Source organism: Miscanthus floridulus, chromosome 17 (assembly GCF_019320115.1).
Source record: "Miscanthus floridulus cultivar M001 chromosome 17, ASM1932011v1, whole genome shotgun sequence".
Classification (NCBI taxonomy): Eukaryota; Viridiplantae; Streptophyta; class Magnoliopsida; order Poales; family Poaceae; genus Miscanthus; species Miscanthus floridulus.
Window position 1 is genome coordinate 25576888 of NC_089596.1, and position 10927 is coordinate 25587814.

General features: G+C 44.0%; 1 pseudogene; it reads left to right on the forward strand.

Annotated features, from left to right (window-relative positions):
- Positions 1–2338: 2338 nt before the first annotated feature.
- LOC136515436 (uncharacterized) lies at positions 2339–5977 on the forward strand (annotated as a pseudogene).
- The last annotated feature ends 4950 nt before the right edge of the window (positions 5978–10927 follow it).

Genomic DNA, 10927 nt, shown 5'->3' on the forward strand with positions numbered 1-10927 from the left:
AAAGAAATACTCACAGATCAGTATGATTTTAGAAAATGGTAGACAGAAGGCAAAATAACAATAAATGGTAGAAAGAAGGCAAAATAACAAATCCATATTGCATAACAAATCATTACTCAAAAGCCTACAAAAGCTACTCAGTTTCCCTAGTTATGTCAGCCAGCCAGTTCTCTTTCTGTAGTTTTGAAGGCACAAAATCAAGAATAACAAGCACTATAGATAGATCAGATTGGTCATGCAGCAACACATTCTGGAGAAAACATCCCATGCCCAACTATAGCCATGCTTGAAAATCTATCCATGGTCCAACATCTATTAAGCATAGCCAGCATATGACATTGTGCAAGTTCCGGCTTGGTGGTGGATCCGGCTTACATCGAGGCGGAGGTGACGGAGTCCAGGATGCTGGCTTGGTGGTGGATCCGTGGCTCGGGGTTGATCCATGGATGCCGGTGACGTTATCTACTGCTCTGGCCTCCGGCATTGGGTTGCACGTCGTCGGCGCTTGGCGCCGCTATGTTGCGGGGAGGGAGGACGAAATGGCCATGCTCGGCGGCGCTAGTGTTAGGGAGGAGGCGGCGCTAGGGTTAGGGAGGAGGCGGCGCAAGGGTTAGATGGCAGTGGAGGCGGGCGTTTTAGCGGTGGTTGGTGCGGCGGTGAGGGGTGGTGGTGGCGGTGGGCGGTGGAGTCGAGCGCACGAGATTGGGGATTTTTCCCCTAAGTCTGACCGGGCAAGAGGATAAGGCGCTGGGCTTGGGTGGCTTGAGCGGGAAGCGGGGTGGGCCCCATATGTTGGCGAGCGGGAGAGCGCGGGAGAGAGCGTCCGGTGGCAGCGAAAATTTTGGCCTGGCGACTGGGCCTGATTTGTCGGTGGCCGGACCTGGGCTAGCCGAATTTTTTTACTGGTGCAGAGGGTCCACTAGTCAGTGACCCTTTTATTGTTATTAGGATTTGAAATGAATGTTTGGGGTATTAAACGATAGAAAATGGAAATAATGTCTAAAACAAAATTGTACAACTCATCGAAATCTACAATGTTGGTTTTGGGTATTTTTTTCATTTGACACTTTTTGATAGTTTCAAATTTGAATTTCAAAAAATTTGAGCTTGGAACTAAAATTAGGGGTACTAAATAATTTCAGATTTAAAAGTGATGAACACAAAGATTGCACATCTCATGAAGATGTACACTTCTTGTTTTGGGAGTTTGTTCATCCGAGGAAGTGACAATAACTTTGTTCACAGAAATCATATATCTCACTCAATGTTCATGAAACTATAAGAGTGAATGTAAAATTTGTGAACTACTTTTTTACCACTTTGTCAAATGGGAAAATGGCCAAGCTAACACTTGTTGGTCTTCATGAGTTGAACAACTTTCTTATTCATGAATTTTATAGCTGAAGTCATTTTGAGTTTAAAATTTTGGATTCAAATTGTATATTTTTATAAATTGTACTTTTGAACTGTTCAAAACATGATACCTGACTATATGGTATAAATCACCACAACACATTGATAGATCATGATTTTAGAAATTTTTAGGAGAAAAAAATAGATTTGGAGATTGCATGTAGGAGAAAGACTTGTTATAAGATTTTGCCATGGATTAAAAAACAAATTCGCCAACAATTCACAGGGAGCAAGAAATGCTGATGAACATCTTATGGCCCACATGTCATTGAAACATCGGGCCCACATGTCATATAAAGAAGGGTATGTACACTTGCTCCCTGGTGCTCGGACCAGCTAACATGCTCAGTGGCCCGCTCGGCCACTATCTCTGGCCTGCAGCCTCTCCCCGCCGCCCCGACCTGCAGCCTCACCGGCGACGAGGACCTGCAGGCCCGCCGGCGACGAGCACCTGTAGGCCCGCCGGCGACGAGCACCTGCAGGCCCCCCTCCAGCCGTGCCCCTCACCTCACCTCCCCCCACCTCAACGGCGACGAGCACCGGCAGGGCCGCCGGCGATGAGCAGTTGCAGGCCCTCTCCTCCAGCCGCACCGACCCTCACCTCCCCTGACTTCAACGGCGACGAGGACCTGTAGGCATCGTGGTGTAGCCTGGCCGTCGACGCCATGGTGGAGCTTGATCGGCCTGATCTGCTCCCTCACCGTCCACCTGCAGCCACGACAACCACCCCCACAAGGTGAGCTACTACCGATCTGAAAAAAACAAGGCTGAACTAACCTTTTCCTGATACTTCATCTCATAGGAAGAACCAGTGTTCAAATGAAATATTGTGTATTGCCTTGAAGAAAACAGTGAACCATTTTATGTTATCTTGGTCATGAAAATAAACAATGCTAATTACTGTTTTTTATTTATCTAGGTCGAGATGGACAGAAGTTGGATTTATAACAGTGAACCATTTTTGCCGGCATTTTTGTGTGGTGTTCAGCAATTCATGGAACATGTCAGAGCTAGATTTAGTGTAGATGAGAAGATCAAGTGCCCATGCCGAAAATGCCTGAACCACATAGACAAAAGCCTAGATGATGTACACGAGGATATCGAACTCAATGGTATGTCTAGGTGCTATACTAGGTGGGTTTACCATGGAGAGGAAGAAACTGATGTTGGACAAGATGAAGATGGAGAACTTGTTGTTGTACCAGAAGATATGTCATGGGATGGAAATGACCAGGCACCACTTGATGAGGAAGGACAAGCTGAAGATGTCTTAGATGATGGTGCAAGGGGAGTTCAGGGGTTGATTCAAGATTTGCGCGACACAGCAAGCCATGGCTTTGGTGGTAACTTATATAAAGAAATTATGGAAGAGGCAAAGCGTGAACTTTATCCAGGTTGCACCGAGGAGTCTAGGCTATCTTTTATTATTAAACTACTGCATATCAAAGTGTACAATCAGATAACTACATCTGGGTTCGATGCTATGCTTGAGTTGCTTTCTTCATCTTTGAAGAATGTGCCCGGACTTCCTAAGTCCTGTAAAGAAATGAAAGCTTTGCTTCGGAAGCTTGGTTTTGGTTATGTTTCTATTGATGTGTGCAAGTTTGATTATGCCTTATTTTGGAAGGACCATGAAGCTGATGATCATTGCCCAGTTTGTGGATTCACAAGATGGAAAGTGAACAAGGAGGGCAGAAAGAAAGTTGCTCACAAGGTCCTCCATTACTTTCCAATAATTCCTCGCCTTCAAAGGCTTTTCATGTCAAAGCAGCGAGCACAGTATGCAAGATGGCACAAGGAAAAGAGGGTACCAGTTGAGAATGAAATGAGACATCCTGCTGATGGGGAAGCTTGGAAAGATTTTGATGACACTTTCAAGTCTTTTGCAGATGATCCCCGTAGTCTGAGGTTAGCCATTGCTACTGATGGATTTAACCCATTTGGTCAGATGAGCAATTCATATAGCATATGGCCAGTGATAGTGGTACCATACAATTTTCCACCATGGATGTGTATGGATGAATCCAATTATATGCTTGCTTTACTAATTCTAGGCAAAAAATCACCAGGCAAAGATTTCCATGTGTTCATGCAGCCTTTAATAGCAGACATGATAGAGCTTTGGAAGGGTGTGAAAACTTATGATGCAGTTGAAGGCAAAGACTTCAGCCTGCGTGCAGCGATTCTATGGGGAATCCATGACTACCCTGCATTAGGCACCATGTCAGGCAGAACCACTAGGGGTTACTTCGCATGTGTGCACTGTGATGAGAATCCATGCTCCTGCAGTCTTAGAAACAAGATTGGTTTCTTAGACCATAGACGTTTCCTCCCTAACGACCATACTTGGAGGAAAAACAAATCTTTCAATGGTAGGCATGAAAAAAGAGAGAAGCCAAGGAAATTTAGTGCAGATGAGGTTATGGCAAGGTTGAATGAAGTTTGCTATGTTCTAGGCAAGAATCCAGATAAGCCAAAATCAAGAAAACGACGACGTAATGAAGATGAACCAGTATGGCATCTCAAGGTTAGCTTGTATGATTTGGAATACTGGCCAAAATTGAAGCTACAGTACAACCTTGATGTTATGCACATAGAGAAAAACATATGTGAAAACATTTTGTCAACTCTACTTAATATTCCAAACAAGACAAAGGACACCGTCGCTGCTAGACTAGATTTGGAGGACAGAGGTATAAGAAAGGAGCTTCATTTGCTAGATGCCAGTGGTAGTTCATCATTAAAGCCAAGAGCTTGTTATGTTCTAAATACAGAAAATAGGAAGAAGTTCTTGCAATTTGTGAGCAATGTTAAGTTTCCAGATGGCTATGCCTCCAATATATCAAGATGTGTCAATATGGAGGGAGGAGGATCAATGCATGGGCTGGAAACACATGACTGCCATATAATGCTGCAGCGTATCTTACCAGCTGCCCTTCATGGTTTGGTGCGCAAAGACGTATACGAAGTGATTGCTGAATTGGGTAGGTTCTTTATACAACTTTGCTCCAAAACTCTAAAGGTTGATGCACTACACCAGATGAAGGAAGATATTGTGCTTATCCTTTGAAAGCTAGAGAAAATTTATCCTCCAGCATTCTTCGATGTTATGGTTCACCTAGCAGTACACTTACCTGATGAGGCACTCCTTAGGGGACCGGTGCAGTATGGATGGATGTATCCCATTGAGAGAAGGTTGGGCACCTTTAAGCATTTTGTCCGCAATCAAGCAAGACCTGAAGGATCTATTGCAGAGGCATACAGTGCCTATGAGTGTATGACCCAATGCTCAACATATTTCAGTGACATCATTAGTAGGTTCACTAGGCCTGAAAGAAACTTAGATGGAGAAGAGAACATCTCACCCAATGGTTACTCTATTTTTGGTCATGGTACTAACCTGTTGGGTGCTTCAAAACTTCATTACGAAGACAAAGACTATGACTCCATGGTTTGGTTTGTTCTAAATAACTGCGAAGAGGTTGATGAATACAAAGAGTGAGTAATTCAAGTCATTTCATTTCACCCATGTTTATTCAATACTAGTGTCACAAGATAACTAATTATTCTCTTCCTTTGCAGCATCTATAGGGCAAAATTACAACAACAAGGGGTCAACGATGTTGAAAAAATGATGTCAACACAATTCGCTGCATGGTTCGAGGATCATGTGTGTGCAACTTCTACAACATGACTTAATAATTTATGAAACAGTAAATTTTGAAACTCACTTATTCTGTATGTTTTCAACCTGCAGATTACCACATTGAAATACCAAGGCAGTACACATGTTGATGAAGACCTGTACTCACTAGCATGTCGGCCGGATCCGCGAGTGCGTTCTTACACATCCTGTATAATCAATGGGGTACGGTACCACACTTTGGCTCATGACGAACATAGGAAGACACAGAACTCCACCATCAAAAGTGCAGGTACTCACGATGATGACACAATTGACTTCTATGGGACAATCAAAGACATTATTGAGTTGAGTTACAATAAGAACAACAAAGGCCAAAGAACTGTTGTCTTATTACGGTGTGAGTGGTACAATCTAGAGGGAAGGACATACCAGATGAAAGATGATGGTTACTTCAAGAGCATAAACATCCAAGGCCGATGGTATAAGGATGATCCTTTCATTATAGCCACAGACGCTTCACAAGCATTTCTCTTGGAAGATACAAAGTTAGGTCCAAGTTGGTGAGTGCTACAAGAATTTGGCCACCGACATATATTTGATGTCGAAGAGTCTGACACAAACCAAGCAATTCAAGAACAGCAACAAATTAGATGTCTGGAGGCATACCAAGAGGAGCACATTTCATCGAGAGAAGGTGCAGTGGGAGACATTCATCCTGATTTGGATTTGTTGCACATGGAGAATGAACCAGGCAGCCCTATAAGTAGAGACCTTGTGGAGACCATCCGGCGATAGCCACATACAGCTCAAGGTGATGAAGCAGACGATGGAAATGAAGATGAAGATGAAACCTATCTTGAGTACCATAGTCCAGAAGAAGGAGGGAATACTTCAGGAGAAGACAGTGATGATGACTGAACTTTGCATTTTTTAGAGATTTGTGAACCATGAACTTTTCTGTTTTTTATTATGTTGTATTTGAATTAGGCTACTACATTTGCATCTAAATTTCATCCAACAATAGTAATGCCCAGAACTGTCATGTAATGTATAGAATTCATCACAAAATGTATAGGCTGCAAGTCATATATATAGATGCTGCCTAAATTTCATCCAACAACAGTAAATCATCATAAGCAAAAGGGATCTTTATTTCCAACATATAGCAGCAATGCATAGCTTACACAAGAGATGTCCAAGAGCACAAAGGCCCACATTTCATACCAAGTGCACAAACATACACCACAAGAGGTTCAGTACAACATGTCCCAGCCTACTTGATCATAAAATCCAAAAGCATTGCCTACTTCAACACTAAAGCTACAACCAACAAGATGGCCAACACTAGGAATATTGTTACATTCAAGCATCCACACACAAGACAAATGCAGCTTCCCATGCCTTCCCTGTTCTTGCCAACCATTTCCTTCACCTCGTTCAGATTTTGCTCCAAGCTATCAATTTTTCCCACCAGCTCAGGAACTTCACTGGTCGAAGCTGCTGCAATGGTTGAGGAAGGTGGAAGTAGATAACCATGATCTTCAAGGTACACCACATATTCTTCCTCGAACCAATACCTGGAACATGTCCCCTGCATCCAAATGACAAACACATGCATTTTAACACCAATAGTGCGCGCACTGAATGCTAATAGCTAACAATATCATTCTCAGGGAAATGAATTCAAACAAGATTGGAATTTGAGGAATAGAACCACGACACTGACATTGCTATAGTTCTTCCGGGGGCACTTGAAAAACCTCCTTCCAACATTATACTGAGACTTCGTGGTAGTAGCAGCAAACAACCTCACATCCTTGCAATTAGGGCACATGATCAATGGCAACCCAGTCACATCGTCAAGGGGCGCCTGCACATCAATAGCAGTGGGCGTTGGCGCTGCAGCAACAACAGCAAGGGCTTCTGGTTGCCGGCCAAACCTAGCTGCACTTGACCGCCGAGTCAGAGCGGCTGAGGACAATGCCTGCGACATGAGAACTGAAAGAGGGAAGGTGAGCAACGGTCAAAGGCAACAGATCGAGTGGGGGAAAGGGAGGGGCACAGCCACCTAGCGCAATGGGGACCAGCCACCGCCGAGACGTCCGCCACTGACCACCGAGCATAGCCCAACCAAATCCCCTCCAAAGCTCCGCCCGCCCGCACGCCGTGCTCAGCCCGCCCGCCGAGCTAACCCTGCCCAACGAGCTCCGCCCGCCGCAGTGTGCCACTCAACCCGCCAGCCCACCGTGCATGCTCCGCCGCCCAACCAGACTCTGCTACGCTGCCCAAACCATGCTCCACTCCACCAGCAAGCCGGTGCCCCAACTGAACAACGCCAGCACTAGCCTCCCGCCGAGATCCGCCGCCAGCCGCGCACCACCAGGCCGCCCGCCAAGCTCCGCCGCCAAGCACGCCGCGCTACACCGCCCACTAGCCACCGACAGCCCCGAACCATGCTCCGCCGCCGCTCCGCTCGCCCGGACGAACCGCGCTCCACCGCCGCTCCGCGCAGCCAAGACGTCGCCCGCCGCCGTGTGGGAGTGGGGGATTTTGGGGAACAATTTGAAATCGTCTCCCAGTCCATCTCCTTCTGTTGGGCGTATATTGACGATTTTTTATTTTTTTTAAACACCAACACTGAATAATGACATTGTGTAGCATCACGTTAGATTAAACAAACAGTGACGCAAAAATAGGGTCACAAAAAACCAATTCATGTCGTCATAAAAGCATAATCGACGATTGGCTACTACGGTCGACATTTTGTGACGACGCTCGGCACATTTATGTGACACATTTGAGAGAGTCGTCATAAATAATTCTAGGGCTTCTGAAATTATGACGCCACTGATTTTGTCATCATATAATGATATGATATATGACAATATTATGCCTCGTCATGAAGACTTTTGTCATAAAATATCAAATTTCTTGTAGTGCATATCCATGACAATATAGAAAAGATGAATAACAAGAGTTATAGCATATATAGAAATAGATAAATAATAGTATAACATAAATAGAAGAAAAAATAATAAAAGATAGAACAAAGCATAAGGAAAAGGAATAAAAATAAAAGACCACGTAATAGCAGAAAATTAAAAGAACATCACATGAATACTAATAAAATGCATAAAATACATTATAAAACATCACATGTATACTAAGTGATCATCATATATATACTATGGGTGTGTTTGGTTGCCTGGCTTAGGGCCTAGCCAGGCTTCTATAATTGAAAGGTCCTAATATGGCTAGAGGGGGGTGAATAGCCTATTTAAAAAACTACAAATCAACTAGAGCAATTTGATTAGTATGACAAATAGCGAAATGCAAACTTGCTCTAGCTCTACAAGGGTTGCAAGCCACCTATCCAACAATTCTAGTTGCAATGATTCCTAGGCACACAACTTGCAAAGTTACTACTCACTAAGAGCTCTCAATCTTGCTACTCTAAAGAGTTCCACTAGATGAACTTAAAATAACAAATCAAGCTCTCAATTCTAATTACACTAAAGAGCTTGCCACAACTAGTTTGCAAGAATATAAATGAGTGAGTAGGGTGATTATACTACCATGTAGAGGAGTGAACCAATCACAAGGTGAATATTAAATCAATCACTGGAAGAATACCAAATGGCAAGAGACAACCAATTTTCTCCTGAGGTTCACATGCTTGCTAACACGCTACGTCCTCGTTGTGTCGACCAACACTTGGTGGTTCGACGGCTAAGAGGTGTTGTACAAACCTCGTCCACACAATTTGGACATCGCAAGAACCTACCCACAAGTGAGGTAACTCAATGACACAAGCAATCCACTAGAGTTACCTTTTGGCGCTCCACCGGGGAAGGTACAAATCCCCTCACAATCACCAGAGATGGCCACGAACAATCACCGACTCATGCCAATCCTCCACCGCTGTACCAAGCCATCTAGGTGGTGGCAACCACCAAGAGCAACAAGCGAATCCCACAGCGAAACACGAATACCAAGTGCCTCTAGATGCAATCACTCAAGCAATGCACTTGGATTCTCTCCCAATCTCACAATGATGATGAATCAATGATGGAGATGAGTGGGAGAACTTTGGCTAAGCTCACAAGGTTGCTATATCAATGCAAATGGCCAAGAGAGTGAGCTTGAGCCGGCCATGGGGCTTAAATAGAAGCCACCATGAAATAGAGTTGTTGTACCCCTTCACTGAGCACAACACGGGGTGACCAGACGCTCCAGTCAGTTCAACTGGACGTAGGACCCCAGCGTCCGGTTGCTCGATGCTTGCCACGTGTCATCGGCTTCAAACGTCGATGGCCCGATCTCAACGGTCAAGTGATGACCGGACGCGTCAGTTAGAAAGTGACTGGACACTGGATCTCAGCGTTCGGTCCTTTCTAGTAAGGTTCCAAACGCGACATTTCACGACCGGACGCGTCCGGTCATGCTCGACCGGACACACCCTACGTCCGGTCACTCAATGTTTCCTCTGTGCGCCTCACATCAGCGTACGTCAACACTGACCGGACTCAGACCATGAGCGTCCGGTCAGTTTACACGCCAGCGTCTGGTCACAAGACCGAGACCGTGTGCTTACTGCTGTTACTGACCGGACTCTGAACCCAGCGTCTGGTCACTGTACCACCGGCGTCCGGTCACTCTGTAAACCCCTGTCTTTTCTGTATAGGGCGCCGGTGGCACCATCGGACTGTCCGCACTCTACGGACGGACACTCCGCCGATGAAATTTCTAACCCTTGCTCAAATGTTCCAACCACCAAGTGTATCATCTTGGACACATGTGTTAGCATATTTTCACAAACATTTTCAAGGGTATTAGCACTCCACTAGATCCTAAATGCATATACAATGAGTTAGAGCATCTAGTAGCACTTTGATAACCACATTTCAATACGAGTTTACCCCTCTTAATAGTACGGCTATCGATTCTAAATGTGATCACACTCACTAAGTGTCTCGATCAGTAAAACAAAATGGCTCCTACTATTTATACCTTTGCCTTGAGCCTTTTGTTTTTCTCTTTCTTCTTTTCCAAGTTCAAGCATTTGATCATCACCATGCCATCACCATCATCATGATCTTCCCCATTGCTTCATCACTTGGAGTAGTGCTACCTATCTCATAATCACTTTGATAAACTAGGTTAGCACTTAAGGTTTCATCAATTAACCAAAACCAAACTAGAGCTTTCAATCTCCCCCTTTTTGGTAATTGGTGACAACCCTTACACAAAGATATGAATTTAAATTTAATTGAATCCATGTTGCTTGCCCAAGCATATTTACCATGTGTAAAAGGATATGGACAAGTTTCATGAACTCCAAATGATAACAATTGCTCCCCCTACATATGTGCTAAGAGTTTGGATTGTAGCTTGCACATATGCTTAGATAGGAAATATAGGAGACAATTTCTACCAAATGATGCTAAGGTATAAGAGATGGACCTTTGAAGCATGATACCAATCAGAGTGCACCAATTTACCATCCTTAGCACCATTAGTAACTATACATACACAAAAACTAGAATACCCCATGAGATCAACATTACAAGCAAGGGTCTAGTTTCCATATAATGAGCATAAGTCTAGTTACTTTAGCCTATGCATGCTAGTTTTTCATTTCACCATTCAAACATATAACTAGCATACACCACACAAGCATGGATATTGAAATTTAGAACTTGTGCTATGCAAGCAAATATATGAAATGCACATTTAAATGCAACATACAAGTTTATGAGCTTGCTCCCCCTACTTGTGTGCATTTTTTATATGATCCCCTTACAATGTCAATGTTATTTTATTTCATTTGTTTGCTCCTTCTATCTTACTATCTTTGTGAATTTCTTC